Raw genomic sequence first — 18,076 nt, 5'->3', positions numbered from 1 at the left:
GACTATACAACTACAAGTAGTGAGTGGAGTTACTAACAGACTATACAACTACAAGTAGTGAGTGGAGTTACTAACAGACTATACAGCTACAAGTAGTGAGTGGAGTTACTAACAGACTATACAACTACAAGTAGTGAGTGGAGTTACTAACAGACTATACAGCTACAAGTAGTGAGTACAGTTACTAACAGACTATACAGCTACAAGTAGTGAGTGGAGATACTAACAGACTATACAAGTAGTGAGTGGAGTTACTAACAGACTATACAACTACAAGTAGTGAGTGGAGTTACTAACAGACTATACAACTACAAGTAGTGAGTGGAGTTACAGACTATACAGCTACAAGTAGTGAGTGGAGTTACTGACTATACAGCTATAAGTAGTGAGTGGAGTTACTAACAGACTATACAACTACAAGTAGTGAGTGGAGTTACTAACAGACTATACAACTACAAGTAGTGAGGAGTTACTAACAGACTATACAACTACAATTAGTGAGGAGATACTAACAGACTATACAGCTACAAGTAGTGATTGGAGTTACTAACAGACTCTACAACTACAAGTAGTGAGTGGAGTTACTAACAGACTATACAGCTACAAGTAGTGAGTGGAGTTACTAACAGACTATACAACTACAAGTAGTGAGTGGAGATACTAACAGACAATACAACTACAAGTAGTGAGGAGTTACTAACAGACTATACAACTACAAGTAGTGAGTGGAGATACTAACAGACTATACAACTACAAGTAGTGAGTGGAGTTACTAACAAACTATACAACTACAAGTAGTGAGTGGAGTTACTAACAGACTATACAAGTAGTGAGTGGAGTTACTAACAGACTATACAACTACAAGTAGTGAGGAGTTACTAACAGACTATACAACTACAAGTAGTGAGTGGAGATACTAACAGACTATACAAGTAGTGAGTGGAGTTACTAACAGACTATACAACTACAAGTAGTGAGTGGAGTTACTAACAGACTATGCAACTACAAGTAGTGAGTGGAGTTACTAACAAACTATACAACTACAAGTAGTGAGGAGTTACTAACAGACTATACAGCTACAAGTAGTGAGGAGTTACTAACAGACTATACAACTACAAGTAGTCAGTGGAGTTACTAACAGACTATACAGCTACAAGTAGTGAGGAGTTACTAACAGACTATACAACTACAAGTAGTGAGTGGAGTTACTAACAGACTATACAGCTACAAGTAGTCAGTGGAGTTACTAACAGACTATACAACTACAATTAGTGAGTGGAGTTACTAACAGACTATACAAGTAGTGAGTGGAGTTACTAACAGACTATACAAGTAGTGAGTGGAGTTACTAACAGACTATACAAGTAGTGAGTGGAGTTACTAACAGACTATACAAGTAGTGAGTGGAGTTACTAACAGACTATACAACTACAAGTAGTGAGTGGAGTTACTAACAGACTATACAACTACAAGTAGTGAGTGGAGTTACTAACAGACTATACAGCTACAAGTAGTCAGTGGAGTTACTAACAGACTATACAACTACAAGTAGTGAGTGGAGTTACTAACAGACTATACAAGTAGTGAGTTGAGTTACTAACAGACTATACAACTACAAGTAGTGAGTGAAGATACTAACAGACTATACAACTACAAGTAGTGAGTGGAGTTACTAACAGACTATAGAACTACAAGTAGTGAGTGGAGTTACAGACTATACAACTACAAGTAGTGAGTGGAGATACTAACAGACTATACAACTACAAGTAGTGAGTGGAGTTAGTAACAGACTATAAAGCTAAAAGTAGTGAGTGGAGTTACTAACAGACAATACAACTACAAGTAGTGAGTGGAGTTACTAACAGACTATACAACTACAAGTAGTGAGTGGAGTTAGTAACAGACTATACAGCTACAAGTAGTGAGTGGAGTTACTAACAGACTATACAACTACAAGCAGTGAGTGGAGTTACAGACTATACAACTACAAGTAGTGAGTGGAGATACTAACAGACTATACAACTACAAGTAGTGAGTGGAAATACTAACAGACTATACAAGTAGTGAGTGGAGTTACTAACAGACTATACAGCTACAAGTAGTGAGTGGAGTTACTGACTATACAGCTACAAGTAGTGAGTGGAGTTACTAACAGACTATACAAGTAGTGAGTGGAGTTACTAACAGACAATACAAGTAGTGAGTGGAGTTACTAACAGACTATACAAGTAGTGAGTGGAGTTACTAACAGACTATACAAGTAGTGAGTGGAGTTACTAACAGACTATACAAGTAGTGAGTGGAGTTACTAACAGACTATACAAGTAGTGAGTGGAGTTACTAACAGACTATACAACTACAAGTAGTGAGTGGAGTTACAGACTATACAGCTACAAGTAGTGAGTGGAGTTACTAACAGACTCTACAACTACAAGTAGTGAGTGGAGTTACTAACAGACTATACAGCTACAAGTAGTGAGTGGAGTTACAGACTATACAGCTACAAGTAGTGAGTGGAGTTACTGACTATACAGCTACAAGTAGTGAGTGGAGTTACAGACTATACAGCTACAAGTAGTGAGTGGAGTTACCAGCTGACTATACAGCTACAAGTAGTGAGTGGAGTTACCAGCTGACTATACAGCTACAAGTAGTGAGTGGAGTTACAGACTATACAACTACAAGTAGTGAGTGGGGTTACAGACTATACAGCTACAAGTAGTGAGGGGAGTTACTAACAGACTATACAGCTACAAGTAGTGAGTGGAGTTACTAACAGACTATACAACTACAAGTAGTGAGTGGAGTTACAGACTATACAGCTACAAGTGGTGAGTGGAGTTACTGACTATACAGCTACAAGTAGTGAGTGGAGTTACTAACAGACTATACAGCTACAAGTAGTGAGTGGAGATACTAACAGACTATACAGCTACAAGTAGTGAGTGGAGTTACTAACAGACTATACAACTACAAGTAGTGAGTACAGTTACTAACAGACTATACAACTACAAGTAGTGAGTGGAGTTACTAACAGACTATACAGCTACAAGTAGTGAGTGGAGTAACTAACAGACTATACAGCTACAAGTAGTGAGTGGAGTTACTGACTATACAGCTACAAGTAGTGAGTGGAGTTACAGACTATACAGCTACAAGTAGTGAGTGGAGTTACTGACTATACAGCTACAAGTAGTGAGTGGAGTTACTAACAGACTCTACAACTACAAGTAGTGAGTGGAGTTACTAACAGACTATACAGCTACAAGTAGTGAGTGGAGTTACAGACTATACAGCTACAAGTAGTGAGTGGAGTTACTGACTATACAGCAAAAAGTAGTGAGTGGAGTTACAGACTATACAGCTACAAGTAGTGAGTGGAGTTACTGACTATACAGCTACAAGTAGTGAGTGGAGTTACAGACTATACAACTACAAGTAGTGAGTGGAGTTACAGACTATACAGCTACAAGTAGTGAGTGGAGTTACTGACTATACAGCTACAAGTAGTGAGTGGAGTTACTAACAGACTATACAGCTACAAGTAGTGAGTGGAGATACTAACAGACTATACAGCTACAAGTAGTGAGTGGAGTTACTAACAGACTATACAACTACAAGTAGTGAGTACAGTTACTAACAGACTATACAACTACAAGTAGTGAGTGGAGTTACTAACAGACTATACAGCTACAAGTAGTGAGTGGAGTAACTAACAGACTATACAGCTACAAGTAGTGAGTGGAGTTACTGACTATACAGCTACAAGTAGTGAGTGGAGTTACAGACTATACAGCTACAAGTAGTGAGTGGAGATACTAACAGACTATACAGCTACAAGTAGTGAGTGGAGTTACAGACTATACAGCTACAAGTAGTGAGTGGAGTTACTGACTATACAGCTACAAGTAGTGAGTGGAGTTACAGACTATACAGCTACAAGTAGTGAGTGGAGTTACTGACTATACAGCTACAAGTAGTGAGTGGAGTTACAGACTATACAACTACAAGTAGTGAGTGGAGTTACAGACTATACAGCTACAAGTAGTGAGTGGAGTTACTGACTATACAGCTACAAGTAGTGAGGGGAGTTACTGACTATACAGCTACAAGTAGTGAGTGGAGTTACTGACTATACAGCTACAAGTAGTGAGTGGACTTACAGACTATACAGCTACAAGTAGTGAGTGGACTTACTGACTATACAGCTACAAGTAGTGAGTGGAGTTACAGACTATACAGCTACAAGTAGTGAGTGGACTTACTGACTATACACCACAAGTAGTGAGTGGAGTTACTGACTATACAGCTACAAGTAGTGAGTGAACTTACTGACTATACAACTACAAGTAGTGAGTGGAGTTACAGACTATACAGCTACAAGTAGTGATTGGACTTACTGACTATACAGCTACAAGTAGTGAGTGGAGTTACTGACTATACAGCTACAAGTAGTGAGTGGAGTTACTGACTATACAGCTACAAGTAGTGAGTGGACTAACTGACTATACAGCTACAAGTAGTGAGTGGAGTTACAGACTATACAGCTACAAGTAGTGAGTGGAGTTACTGACTATACAGCTACAAGTAGTGAGTGGAGTTACTAACAGACTATACAGCTACAAGTAGTGAGTGGAGATACTAACAGACTATACAGCTAAGAGTAGTGAGTGGAGTTACTAACAGACTATACAACTACAAGTAGTGAGTACAGTTACTAACAGACTATACAACTACAAGTAGTGAGTGGAGTTACTAACAGACTATACAGCTACAAGTAGTGAGTGGAGTAACTAACAGACTATACAGCTACAAGTAGTGAGTGGAGTTACTGACTATACAGCTACAAGTAGTGAGTGGAGTTACAGACTATACAGCTACAAGTAGTGAGTGGAGTTACTGACTATACAGCTACAAGTAGTGAGTGGAGTTACAGACTATACAGCTACAAGTAGTGAGTGGAGTTACTGACTATACAGCTACAAGTAGTGAGTGGAGTTACAGACAATACAGCTACAAGTAGTGAGTGGAGTTACTGACTATACAGCTACAAGTAGTGAGTGGAGTTACAGACTATACAACTACAAGTAGTGAGTGGAGTTACTGACTATACAACTACAAGTAGTGAGTGGAGTTACAGACTATACAGCTAAAAGTAGTGAGTGGAGTTACTGACTATACAGCTACAAGTAGTGAGTGGAGTTACTAACAGACTATACAGCTACAAGTAGTGAGTGGAGATACTAACAGACTATACAGCTACAAGTAGTGAGTGGAGTTACTAACAGACTATACAACTACAAGTAGTGAGTACAATTACTAACAGACTATACAACTACAAGTAGTGAGTGGAGTTACTAACAGACTATACAGCTACAAGTAGTGAGTGGAGTAACTAACAGACTATACAGCTACAAGTAGTGAGTGGAGTTACTGACTATACAGCTACAAGTAGTGAGTGGAGTTACAGACTATACAGCTACAAGTAGTGAGTGGAGTTACTAACAGACTATACAGCTACAAGTAGTGAGTGGAGTTACAGACTATACAGCTACAAGTAGTGAGTGGAGTTACTGACTATACAGCTACAAGTAGTGAGTGGAGTTACAGACTATACAGCTACAAGTAGTGAGTGGAGTTACTGACTATACAGCTACAAGTAGTGAGTGGAGTTACAGACTATACAACTACAAGTAGTGAGTGGAGTTACAGACTATACAGCTACAAGTAGTGAGTGGAGTTACTGACTATACAGCTACAAGTAGTGAGGGGAGTTACTGACTATACAGCTACAAGTAGTGAGTGGAGTTACTGACTATACAGCTACAAGTAGTGAGTGGAGTTACTGACTATACAGCTACAAGTAGTGAGTGGAGTTACAGACTATACAGCTACAAGTAGTGAGTGGACTTACTGACTATACACCACAAGTAGTGAGTGGAGTTACTGACTATACAGCTACAAGTAGTGAGTGAACTTACTGACTATACAACTACAAGTAGTGAGTGGAGTTACAGACTATACAGCTACAAGTAGTGATTGGACTTACTGACTATACAGCTACAAGTAGTGAGTGGAGTTACTGACTATACAGCTACAAGTAGTGAGTGGAGTTACTGACTATACAGCTACAAGTAGTGAGTGGACTAACTGACTATACAGCTACAAGTAGTGAGTGGAGTTACAGACTATACAGCTACAAGTAGTGAGTGGAGTTACTGACTATACAGCTACAAGTAGTGAGTGGAGTTACTAACAGACTATACAGCTACAAGTAGTGAGTGGAGATACTAACAGACTATACAGCTAAGAGTAGTGAGTGGAGTTACTAACAGACTATACAACTACAAGTAGTGAGTACAGTTACTAACAGACTATACAACTACAAGTAGTGAGTGGAGTTACTAACAGACTATACAGCTACAAGTAGTGAGTGGAGTAACTAACAGACTATACAGCTACAAGTAGTGAGTGGAGTTACTGACTATACAGCTACAAGTAGTGAGTGGAGTTACAGACTATACAGCTACAAGTAGTGAGTGGAGTTACTGACTATACAGCTACAAGTAGTGAGTGGAGTTACAGACTATACAGCTACAAGTAGTGAGTGGAGTTACTGACTATACAGCTACAAGTAGTGAGTGGAGTTACAGACAATACAGCTACAAGTAGTGAGTGGAGTTACTGACTATACAGCTACAAGTAGTGAGTGGAGTTACAGACTATACAACTACAAGTAGTGAGTGGAGTTACTGACTATACAGCTACAAGTAGTGAGTGGAGTTACTAACAGACTATACAGCTACAAGTAGTGAGTGGAGTTACTAACAGACTATACAACTACAAGTAGTGAGTACAGTTACTAACAGACTATACAACTACAAGTAGTGAGTGGAGTTACTAACAGACTATACAGCTACAAGTAGTGAGTGGAGTAACTAACAGACTATACAGCTACAAGTAGTGAGTGGAGTTACTGACTATACAGCTACAAGTAGTGAGTGGAGTTACAGACTATACAGCTACAAGTAGTGAGTGGAGTTACTGACTATACAGCTACAAGTAGTGAGTGGAGTTACTAACAGACTCTACAACTACAAGTAGTGAGTGGAGTTACTAACAGACTATACAGCTACAAGTAGTGAGTGGAGTTACAGACTATACAGCTACAAGTAGTGAGTGGAGTTACTGACTATACAGCAAAAAGTAGTGAGTGGAGTTACAGACTATACAGCTACAAGTAGTGAGTGGAGTTACTGACTATACAGCTACAAGTAGTGAGTGGAGTTACAGACTATACAACTACAAGTAGTGAGTGGAGTTACAGACTATACAGCTACAAGTAGTGAGTGGAGTTACTGACTATACAGCTACAAGTAGTGAGTGGAGTTACTAACAGACTATACAGCTACAAGTAGTGAGTGGAGAAACTAACAGACTATACAGCTACAAGTAGTGAGTGGAGTTACTAACAGACTATACAACTACAAGTAGTGAGTACAGTTACTAACAGACTATACAACTACAAGTAGTGAGTGGAGTTACTAACAGACTATACAGCTACAAGTAGTGAGTGGAGTAACTAACAGACTATACAGCTACAAGTAGTGAGTGGAGTTACTGACTATACAGCTACAAGTAGTGAGTGGAGTTACAGACTATACAGCTACAAGTAGTGAGTGGAGTTACTAACAGACTATACAGCTACAAGTAGTGAGTGGAGTTACAGACTATACAGCTACAAGTAGTGAGTGGAGTTACTGACTATACAGCTACAAGTAGTGAGTGCAGTTACAGACTATACAGCTACAAGTAGTGAGTGGAGTTACTGACTATACAGCTACAAGTAGTGAGTGGAGTTACAGACTATACAACTACAAGTAGTGAGTGGAGTTACAGACTATACAGCTACAAGTAGTGAGTGGAGTTACTGACTATACAGCTACAAGTAGTGAGGGGAGTTACTGACTATACAGCTACAAGTAGTGAGTGGAGTTACTGACTATACAGCTACAAGTAGTGAGTGGACTTACAGACTATACAGCTACAAGTAGTGAGTGGACTTACTGACTATACAGCTACAAGTAGTGAGTGGAGTTACAGACTATACAGCTACAAGTAGTGAGTGGACTTACTGACTATACACCACAAGTAGTGAGTGGAGTTACTGACCATACAGCTACAAGTAGTGAGTGAACTTACTGACTATACAACTACAAGTAGTGAGTGGAGTTACAGACTATACAGCTACAAGTAGTGATTGGACTTACTGACTATACAGCTACAAGTAGTGAGTGGAGTTACTGACTATACAGCTACAAGTAGTGAGTGGAGTTACTGACTATACAGCTACAAGTAGTGAGTGGACTAACTGACTATACAGCTACAAGTAGTGAGTGGAGTTACAGACTAGACAGCTACAAGTAGTGAGTGGAGTTACTGACTATACAGCTACAAGTAGTGAGTGGAGTTACTAACAGACTATACAGCTACAAGTAGTGAGTGGAGATACTAACAGACTATACAGCTAAGAGTAGTGAGTGGAGTTACTAACAGACTATACAACTACAAGTAGTGAGTACAGTTACTAACAGACTATACAACTACAAGTAGTGAGTGGAGTTACAGACTATACAGCTACAAGTAGTGAGTGGAGTTACAGACTATACAGCTACAAGTAGTGAGTGGAGTTACTGACTATACAGCTACAAGTAGTGAGTGGAGTTACAGACAATACAGCTACAAGTAGTGAGTGGAGTTACTGACTATACAGCTACAAGTAGTGAGTGGAGTTACAGACTATACAACTACAAGTAGTGAGTGGAGTTACTGACTATACAGCTACAAGTAGTGAGTGGAGTTACTGACTATACAGCTACAAGTAGTGAGGGGAGTTACTGACTATACAGCTACAAGTAGTGAGTGGAGTTACTGACTATACAGCTACAAGTAGTGAGTGGACTTACAGACTATACAGCTACAAGTAGTGAGTGGACTTACTGACTATACAGCTACAAGTAGTGAGTGGAGTTACAGACTATACAGCTACAAGTAGTGAGTGGACTTACTGACTATACAGCTACAAGTAGTGAGTGGAGTTACTTACTATACAGCTACAAGTAGTGAGTGGACTTACTGACTATACAACTACAAGTAGTGAGTGGAGTTACAGACTATACAGCTACAAGTAGTGAGTGGACTTACTGACTATACAGCTACAAGTAGTGAGTGGAGTTACTGACTATACAGCTACAAGTAGTGAGTGGAGTTACTGACTATACAGCTACAAGTAGTGAGTGGACAAACTGACTATACAGCTACAAGTAGTGAATGGAGTTACTGACTATACAGCTACAAGTAGTGAGTGGACTTACTGACTATACAGCTACAAGTAGTGAGTGGACTTACTGACTATACAGCTACAAGTAGTGAGTGGAGTTACTGACTATACAGCTACAAGTAGTGAGTGGACTAACTGACTATGCAGCTACAAGTAGTGAATGGAGTTACTGACTATACAGCTACAAGTAGTGAGTGGACTTACTGACTATACAGCTACAAGTAGTGAGTGGACTTACTGACTATACAGCTACAAGTAGTGAGTGGAGTTACAGAAGTCGGCAGCATGCGAACCATAGGTAAAGATGTTTGACCTGGTTACATGGACATTGAACAACACAGCAGCTTTTAAGCATGTTTTGCTCAACAAAATGGAGTCATTTACACTGGGGATCAATGGGAAAGAATGTTTACACTGGGGATCAATAGGAAAGAATGTTTACACTGGGGATCAATGGGAAAGAGTGTTTACACTGGGGATCAATGGGAAAGAGTGTTTACACTGGGGATCAATGGGAAAGAATATTTACACTGGGGATCAATGGGAAAGAGTGTTTACACTGGGGATCAATGGGAAAGAGTGTTTACACTGGGGATCGATGGGAAAGAGTGTTTACACTGGGGATCAATGGGAAAGAATATTTACACTGGGGATCAATGGGAAAGAGTGTTTACACTGGGGATCAATGGGAAAGAGTGTTTACACTGGGGATCAATGGGAAAGAGTGTTTACACTGGGGATCAATGGGAAAGAATATTTACAGTTTGGGATCAATGGGAAAGAATGTTTACACTGGGGATCAATGGGAAAGAGTGTTTACACTGGGGATCAATGGGAAAGAGTGTTTACACTGGGGATCAATGGGAAAGAGTGTTTACACTGGGGATCAATGGGAAAGAGTGTTTACACTGGGGATCAATGGGAAAGAATGTTTACACTGGGGATCAATGGGAAAGAATGTTTACACTGGGGATCAATGGGAAAGAGTGTTTACACTGGGGATCAATGGGAAAGAATGTTTACACTGGGGATCAATGGGGAAGAATGTTTACACTGGGGATCAATGGGAAAGAGTGTTTACACTGGGGATCAACGGGGAAGAATGTTTACACTGGGGATCAATGGGAAAGAATGTTTACACTGGGGATCAATGGGGAAGAATGTTTACACTGGGGATCAATGGGAAAGAGTGTTTACACTGGGGATCAATGGGAAAGAGTGTTTACACTGGGGATCAATGGGAAAGAATGTTTACACTGGGGATCAATGGGGAAAAATATTTACACTGGGGATCAATGGGAAAGAGTGTTTACACTGGGGATCAATGGGAAAGAGTGTTTACACTGGGGATCAATGGGAAAGAGTGTTTACACTGGGGATCAATGGGAAAGAATATTTACACTGGGGATCAATGGGAAAGAGTGTTTACACTGGGGATCAATGGGAAAGAGTGTTTACACTGGGGATCAATGGGAAAGAATGTTTACACTGGGGATCAATGGGAAAGAGTGTTTACACTGGGGATCAATGGGAAAGAATATTTACACTGGGGATCAATGGGAAAGAGTGTTTACACTGGGGATCAATGGGAAAGAATGTTTACACTGGGGATCAATGGGAAAGAATGTTTACACTGGGGATCAATGGGAAAGAGTGTTTACACTGGGGATCAATGGGGAAGAATGTTTACACTGGGGATCAATGGGAAAGAGTGTTTACACTGGGGATCAATGGGAAAGAGTGTTTACACTGGGGATCAATGGGAAAGAATGTTTACACTGGGGATCAATGGGAAAGAATGTTTACACTGGGGATCAATGGGGAAGAATGTTTACACTGGGGATCAATGGGGAAGAGTGTTTACACTGGGGATCAATGGGGAAGAATGTTTACACTGGGGATCAATGGGAAAGAATGTTTACACTGGGGATCAATGGGGAAGAATGTTTACACTGGGGATCAATGGGAAAGAATGTTTACACTGGGGATCAATGGGAAAGAATGTTTACACTGGGGATCAATGGGAAAGAATGTTTACACTGGGGATCAATGGGGAAGAATGTTTACACTGGGGATCAATGGGGAAGAATGTTTACACTGGGGATCAATAGGGAAGAGTGTTTACACTGGGGATCAATGGGGAAGAATGTTTACACTGGGGATCAATGGGGAAGAATGTTTACACTGGGGATCAATGGGAAAGAATGTTTACACTGGGGATCAATGGGGAAGAATGTTTACACTGGGGATCAATGGGGAAGAATGTTTACACTGGGGATCAATGGGAAAGAATGTTTACACTGGGGATCAATGGGAAAGAATGTTTACACTGGGGATCAATGGGGAAGAATGTTTACACTGGGGATCAATGGGGAAGAATGTTTACACTGGGGATCAATGAGGAAGAGTGTTTACACTGGGGATCAATGGGGAAGAATGTTTACACTGGGGATCAATGGGGAAGAATGTTTACACTGGGGATCAATGGGGAAGAATATTTACACTGGGGATCAATGGGAAAGAGTGTTTACACTGGGGATCAATGGGAAAGAATGTTTACACTGGGGATCAATGGGGAAGAATGGTTACACTGGGGATCAATGGGAAAGAATGTTTACACTGGGGATCAATGGGGAAGAATGTTTACACTGGGGATCAATGGGGAAGAGTGTTTACACTGGGGATCAATGGGAAAGAGTGTTTACACTGGGGATCAATGGGAAAGAGTGTTTACACTGGGGATCAATGGGAAAGAGTGTTTACACTGGGGATCAATGGGAAAGAATATTTACAGTTTGGGATCAATGGGAAAGAATGTTTACACTGGGGATCAATGGGAAAGAGTGTTTACACTGGGGATCAATGGGAAAGAGTGTTTACACTGGGGATCAATGGGAAAGAGTGTTTACACTGGGGATCAATGGGAAAGAGTGTTTACACTGGGGATCAATGGGAAAGAATGTTTACACTGGGGATCAATGGGAAAGAATGTTTACACTGGGGATCAATGGGAAAGAGTGTTTACACTGGGGATCAATGGGAAAGAATGTTTACACTGGGGATCAATGGGGAAGAATGTTTACACTGGGGATCAATGGGAAAGAGTGTTTACACTGGGGATCAACGGGGAAGAATGTTTACACTGGGGATCAATGGGAAAGAATGTTTACACTGGGGATCAATGGGGAAGAATGTTTACACTGGGGATCAATGGGAAAGAGTGTTTACACTGGGGATCAATGGGAAAGAGTGTTTACACTGGGGATCAATGGGAAAGAATGTTTACACTGGGGATCAATGGGGAAAAATATTTACACTGGGGATCAATGGGAAAGAGTGTTTACACTGGGGATCAATGGGAAAGAGTGTTTACACTGGGGATCAATGGGAAAGAGTGTTTACACTGGGGATCAATGGGAAAGAATATTTACACTGGGGATCAATGGGAAAGAGTGTTTACACTGGGGATCAATGGGAAAGAGTGTTTACACTGGGGATCAATGGGAAAGAATGTTTACACTGGGGATCAATGGGAAAGAGTGTTTACACTGGGGATCAATGGGAAAGAATATTTACACTGGGGATCAATGGGAAAGAGTGTTTACACTGGGGATCAATGGGAAAGAATGTTTACACTGGGGATCAATGGGAAAGAATGTTTACACTGGGGATCAATGGGAAAGAGTGTTTACACTGGGGATCAATGGGGAAGAATGTTTACACTGGGGATCAATGGGAAAGAGTGTTTACACTGGGGATCAATGGGAAAGAGTGTTTACACTGGGGATCAATGGGAAAGAATGTTTACACTGGGGATCAATGGGAAAGAATGTTTACACTGGGGATCAATGGGGAAGAATGTTTACACTGGGGATCAATGGGGAAGAGTGTTTACACTGGGGATCAATGGGGAAGAATGTTTACACTGGGGATCAATGGGAAAGAATGTTTACACTGGGGATCAATGGGGAAGAATGTTTACACTGGGGATCAATGGGAAAGAATGTTTACACTGGGGATCAATGGGAAAGAATGTTTACACTGGGGATCAATGGGAAAGAATGTTTACACTGGGGATCAATGGGGAAGAATGTTTACACTGGGGATCAATGGGGAAGAATGTTTACACTGGGGATCAATAGGGAAGAGTGTTTACACTGGGGATCAATGGGGAAGAATGTTTACACTGGGGATCAATGGGGAAGAATGTTTACACTGGGGATCAATGGGAAAGAATGTTTACACTGGGGATCAATGGGGAAGAATGTTTACACTGGGGATCAATGGGGAAGAATGTTTACACTGGGGATCAATGGGAAAGAATGTTTACACTGGGGATCAATGGGAAAGAATGTTTACACTGGGGATCAATGGGGAAGAATGTTTACACTGGGGATCAATGGGGAAGAATGTTTACACTGGGGATCAATGAGGAAGAGTGTTTACACTGGGGATCAATGGGGAAGAATGTTTACACTGGGGATCAATGGGGAAGAATGTTTACACTGGGGATCAATGGGGAAGAATATTTACACTGGGGATCAATGGGAAAGAGTGTTTACACTGGGGATCAATGGGAAAGAATGTTTACACTGGGGATCAATGGGGAAGAATGGTTACACTGGGGATCAATGGGAAAGAATGTTTACACTGGGGATCAATGGGGAAGAATGTTTACACTGGGGATCAATGGGGAAGAGTGTTTACACTGGGGATCAATGGGAAAGAGTGTTTACACTGGGGATCAATGGGAAAGAGTGTTTACACTGGGGATCAATGGGAAAGAGTGTTTACACTGGGGATCAATGGGAAAGAGTGTTTACACTGGGGATCAATGGGAAAGAGTGTTTACACTGGGGATCAATGGGAAAGAGTGTTTACACTGGGGATCAATGGGGAAGAATGTTTACACTGGGGATCAATGGGAAAGAATGTTTGCACTGGGGATCAATGGGAAAGAGTGTTTACACTGGGGATCAATGGGGAAGAATGTTTACACTGGGGATCAATGGGGAAGAATGTTTACACTGGGGATCAATGGGAAAGAGTGTTTACACTGGGGATCAATGGGGAAGAATGTTTACACTGGGGATCAATGGGAAAGAGTGTTTACACTGGGGATCAATGGGGAAGAATGTTTACACTGGGGATCAATGGGGAAGAATGTTTACACTGGGGATCAATGGGAAAGAGTGTTTACACTGGGGATCAATGGGGAAGAATGTTTACACTGGGGATCAATGGGAAAGAATGTTTGCACTGGGGATCAATGGGAAAGAGTGTTTACACTGGGGATCAATGGGGAAGAATGTTTACACTGGGGATCAATGGGAAAGAGTGTTTACACTGGGGATCAATGGGGAAGAATGTTTGTTTTCCCCAATTTGTGGGTGTGGTTGAGGGGAATTCCTTCTGATGACATGAATACCTCTGAGCTTAGGGTGTGACCCACCCTGTTTCCTAGGTAACCACCCGTTTGACTGACAGCTAGATTGGTACAGGAGTTCACACACAACATAGCTACTATTCCAGTTGCCAGTGTATCACAGAGGAATCATTTATTAATGTACCAAATCCTCACAACAACATCAACAACAACAACACCATACAAAACACATTGATAACAGCAGCTGCCTTTAACAGTATTCCTTATCTACCGTTTTTATCATCATTTACTGGTTAGTTTGTATTCAAACAATGTTTTTAGAAGAACACGATTTAGAGGTTTATACATATAAACATGATCTTCATTTTGTGAAGGTGAGATCTGTACAGTATTTACATCCTGTAGAAACTGGATCAACATGTTCAACAACAGATTATCCCTGATCAGCAACCAATGATCAATAAATACATTGATCTAATATCTGAGTACCCCTCATTGATTACATGTCCTTCCTGATTTGCTGACAGATTATAAACTGGATAGGTGAGGTGACATTGTGGTAACTTTGTGGTATTCAACTTTTATTTGTTATAAAAAAATACATTTGCTGCTTTGAGTTCCGTCACTCATGAAATTATAGTAATAATCTGCACATGTGAGAGGCACAACTCTCACAGCGTAATATTATAGTATGGGACAGTACAGACACTACCAATACTATTATAGTATGGGACAGTACAGACACTACCAATACTATTATAGTATGGGACAGTACAGACACTACCAATAGTATTATAGTATAGGACAGTACACACAGTACCAATAGAATTATAGTATAGGACAGTACAGACAGTACCAATAGTATTATAGTATAGGACAGTACAGACAGTACAGACACTACCAATAGTATTATAGTATAGGACAGTACAGACAGTACAGACACTACCAATAGTATTATAGTATAGGACAGTACAGACAGTACAGACACTACCAATACTATTATAGTATAGGACAGTACAGACAGTACAGACACTACCAATAGTATTATAGTATAGGACAGTACAGACACTACCAATACTATTATAGTATAGGACAGTACAGACAGTACACACAGTACCAATAGAATTATAGTATAGGACAGTACAGACACTACCAATAGTATTATAGTATAGGACAGTACAGACAGTACAGACACTACCAATAGTATTATAGTATAGGACAGTACAGACACTACCAATACTATTATAGTATAGGACAGTACAGACAGTACAGACACTACCAATAGTATTATAGTATAGGACAGTACAGACAGTACAGACACTACCAATAGTATTATAGTATAGGACAGTACAGACAGTACAGACACTACCAATACTATTATAGTATAGGACAGTACAGACAGTACAGACACTACCAATAGTATTATAGTATAGGACAGTACACACAGTACCAATAGAATTATAGTATAGGACAGTACAGACACTACCAATAGTATTATAGTATAGGACAGTACAGACAGTACAGACACTACCAATAGTATTATAGTATAGGACAGTACAGACAGTACAGACACTACCAATAGTATTATAGTACATGGGACAGGTCTGTGTTGTATATGGTATGGGACAGGTCTGTGTTGTATATGGTATGGGACAGGTCTGTGTTGTACATGGTATGGGACAGGTCTGTGTTGTATATGGGACAGGTCTGTGTTGTACATGGTATGGGACAGGTCTGTGTTGTATATGGGACAGGTCTGTGTTGTATATGGGACAGGTCCGTGGTGTATATGGTATGGGACAGGTCTGTGTTGTACATGGTATGGGACAGGTCTGTGTTGTATATGGGACAGGTCTGTGTTGTATATGGTATGGGACAGGTCTGTGGTGTATATGGTATGGGACAGGTCTGTGTTGTATATGGTATGGGACAGGTCTGTGTTGTATATGGGACAGGTCTCTGTTGTATATGGTATGGGACAGGTCTGTGTTGTATATGGTATGGGACAGGTCTGTGGTGTATATGGTATGGGACAGCTCTGTGGTGTATATGGTATGGGACAGGTCTGTGTTGTATATGGGACAGGTCTGTGTTGTATATGGTATGGGACAGGTCTGTGTTGTATATGGGACAGGTCTGTGTTGTATATGGTATGGGACAGGTCTGTGTTGTATATGGGACAGGTCTGTGTTGTATATGGGACAGGTCTGTGTTGTATATGGATGGGACAGCTCTGTGGTGTATATGGTATGGGACAGGTCTGTGTTGTATATGGGACAGGTCTGTGTTGTATATGGTATGGGACAGGTCTGTGTTGTATATGGATGGGACAGGTCTGTGTTGTATATGGTATGGGACAGGTCTGTGTTGTATATGGGACAGGTCTGTGTTGTATATGGTATGGGACAGGTCTGTGATGTATATGGTATGGGACAGGTCTGTGTTGTATATGGTATGGGACAGGTCTGTGTTGTATATGGTATGGGACAGGTCTGTGTTGTATATGGTATGGGACAGATCTGTGTTGTATATGGGACAGGTCTGTGTTGTATATGGGACAGGTCTGTGTTGTATATGGTATGGGTCAGGTCTGTTGTACATGGTATGGGACAGGTCTGTGTTATATATGGTATGGGACAGGTCTGTGTTGTATATGGTATGGGACAGGTCTGTGTTGTATATGGTATGGGACAGGTCTGTTGTACATGGTATGGGACAGGTCTGTGTTTTATATGGTATGGGACAGGTCTGTGGTGTATATGGCATGGGACAGGTCTGTGTTGTATATGGTATGGGACAGGTCTATGGTGTATATGGTATGGGACAGGTCTGTTGTATATGGTATGGGACAGGTCTGTGTTGTATATGATATGGGACAGGTCTGTGTTGTATATGGTATGGGACAGGTCTGTGTTGTATATGGGACAGGTCTGTGTTGTATATGGGACAGGTCTGTGTTGTATATGGTATGGGACAGGTCTGTGTTGTATATGGTATGGGACAGGTCTGTTGTATATGGTATGGGACAGGTCTGTTGTATATGGTATGGGACAGGTCTGTGTTGTATATGGTATGGGACAGGTCTGTGTTGTATATGGTATGGGACAGGTCTGTGTTGTATATGGTATGGGACAGGTCTGCGTTGTATATGGTATGGGACAGGTCTGCGTTGTATATGGTATGGGACAGGTCTGTGTCGTATATGGTATGGGACAGGTCTGTGTTGTATATGGGACAGGTCTGTGTTGTATATGGTATGGGACAGGTCTGTGTTGTATATGGGACAGGTCTGTGTTGTATATGGGACAGGTCTGTGTTGTATATGGTATGGGACAGGTCTGTGTTGTATA

The 18,076-nt window shown here is 40.9% G+C and overlaps 1 protein-coding gene across 1 annotated transcript in view; it reads right to left on the bottom strand.

Annotated features, from left to right (window-relative positions):
- LOC129824573 (uncharacterized) overlaps nt 1-18,076 on the bottom strand; it is a 169,678-nt gene that overhangs the window by 77,421 nt on the left and 74,181 nt on the right. The window lies entirely within an intron of this gene.

Source organism: Salvelinus fontinalis, chromosome 26 (assembly GCF_029448725.1).
Source record: "Salvelinus fontinalis isolate EN_2023a chromosome 26, ASM2944872v1, whole genome shotgun sequence".
Classification (NCBI taxonomy): Eukaryota; Metazoa; Chordata; class Actinopteri; order Salmoniformes; family Salmonidae; genus Salvelinus; species Salvelinus fontinalis.
The sequence above is the reverse complement of the archived record's forward strand: the minus strand, read 5'-3'. Positions and strand labels throughout refer to the sequence as shown.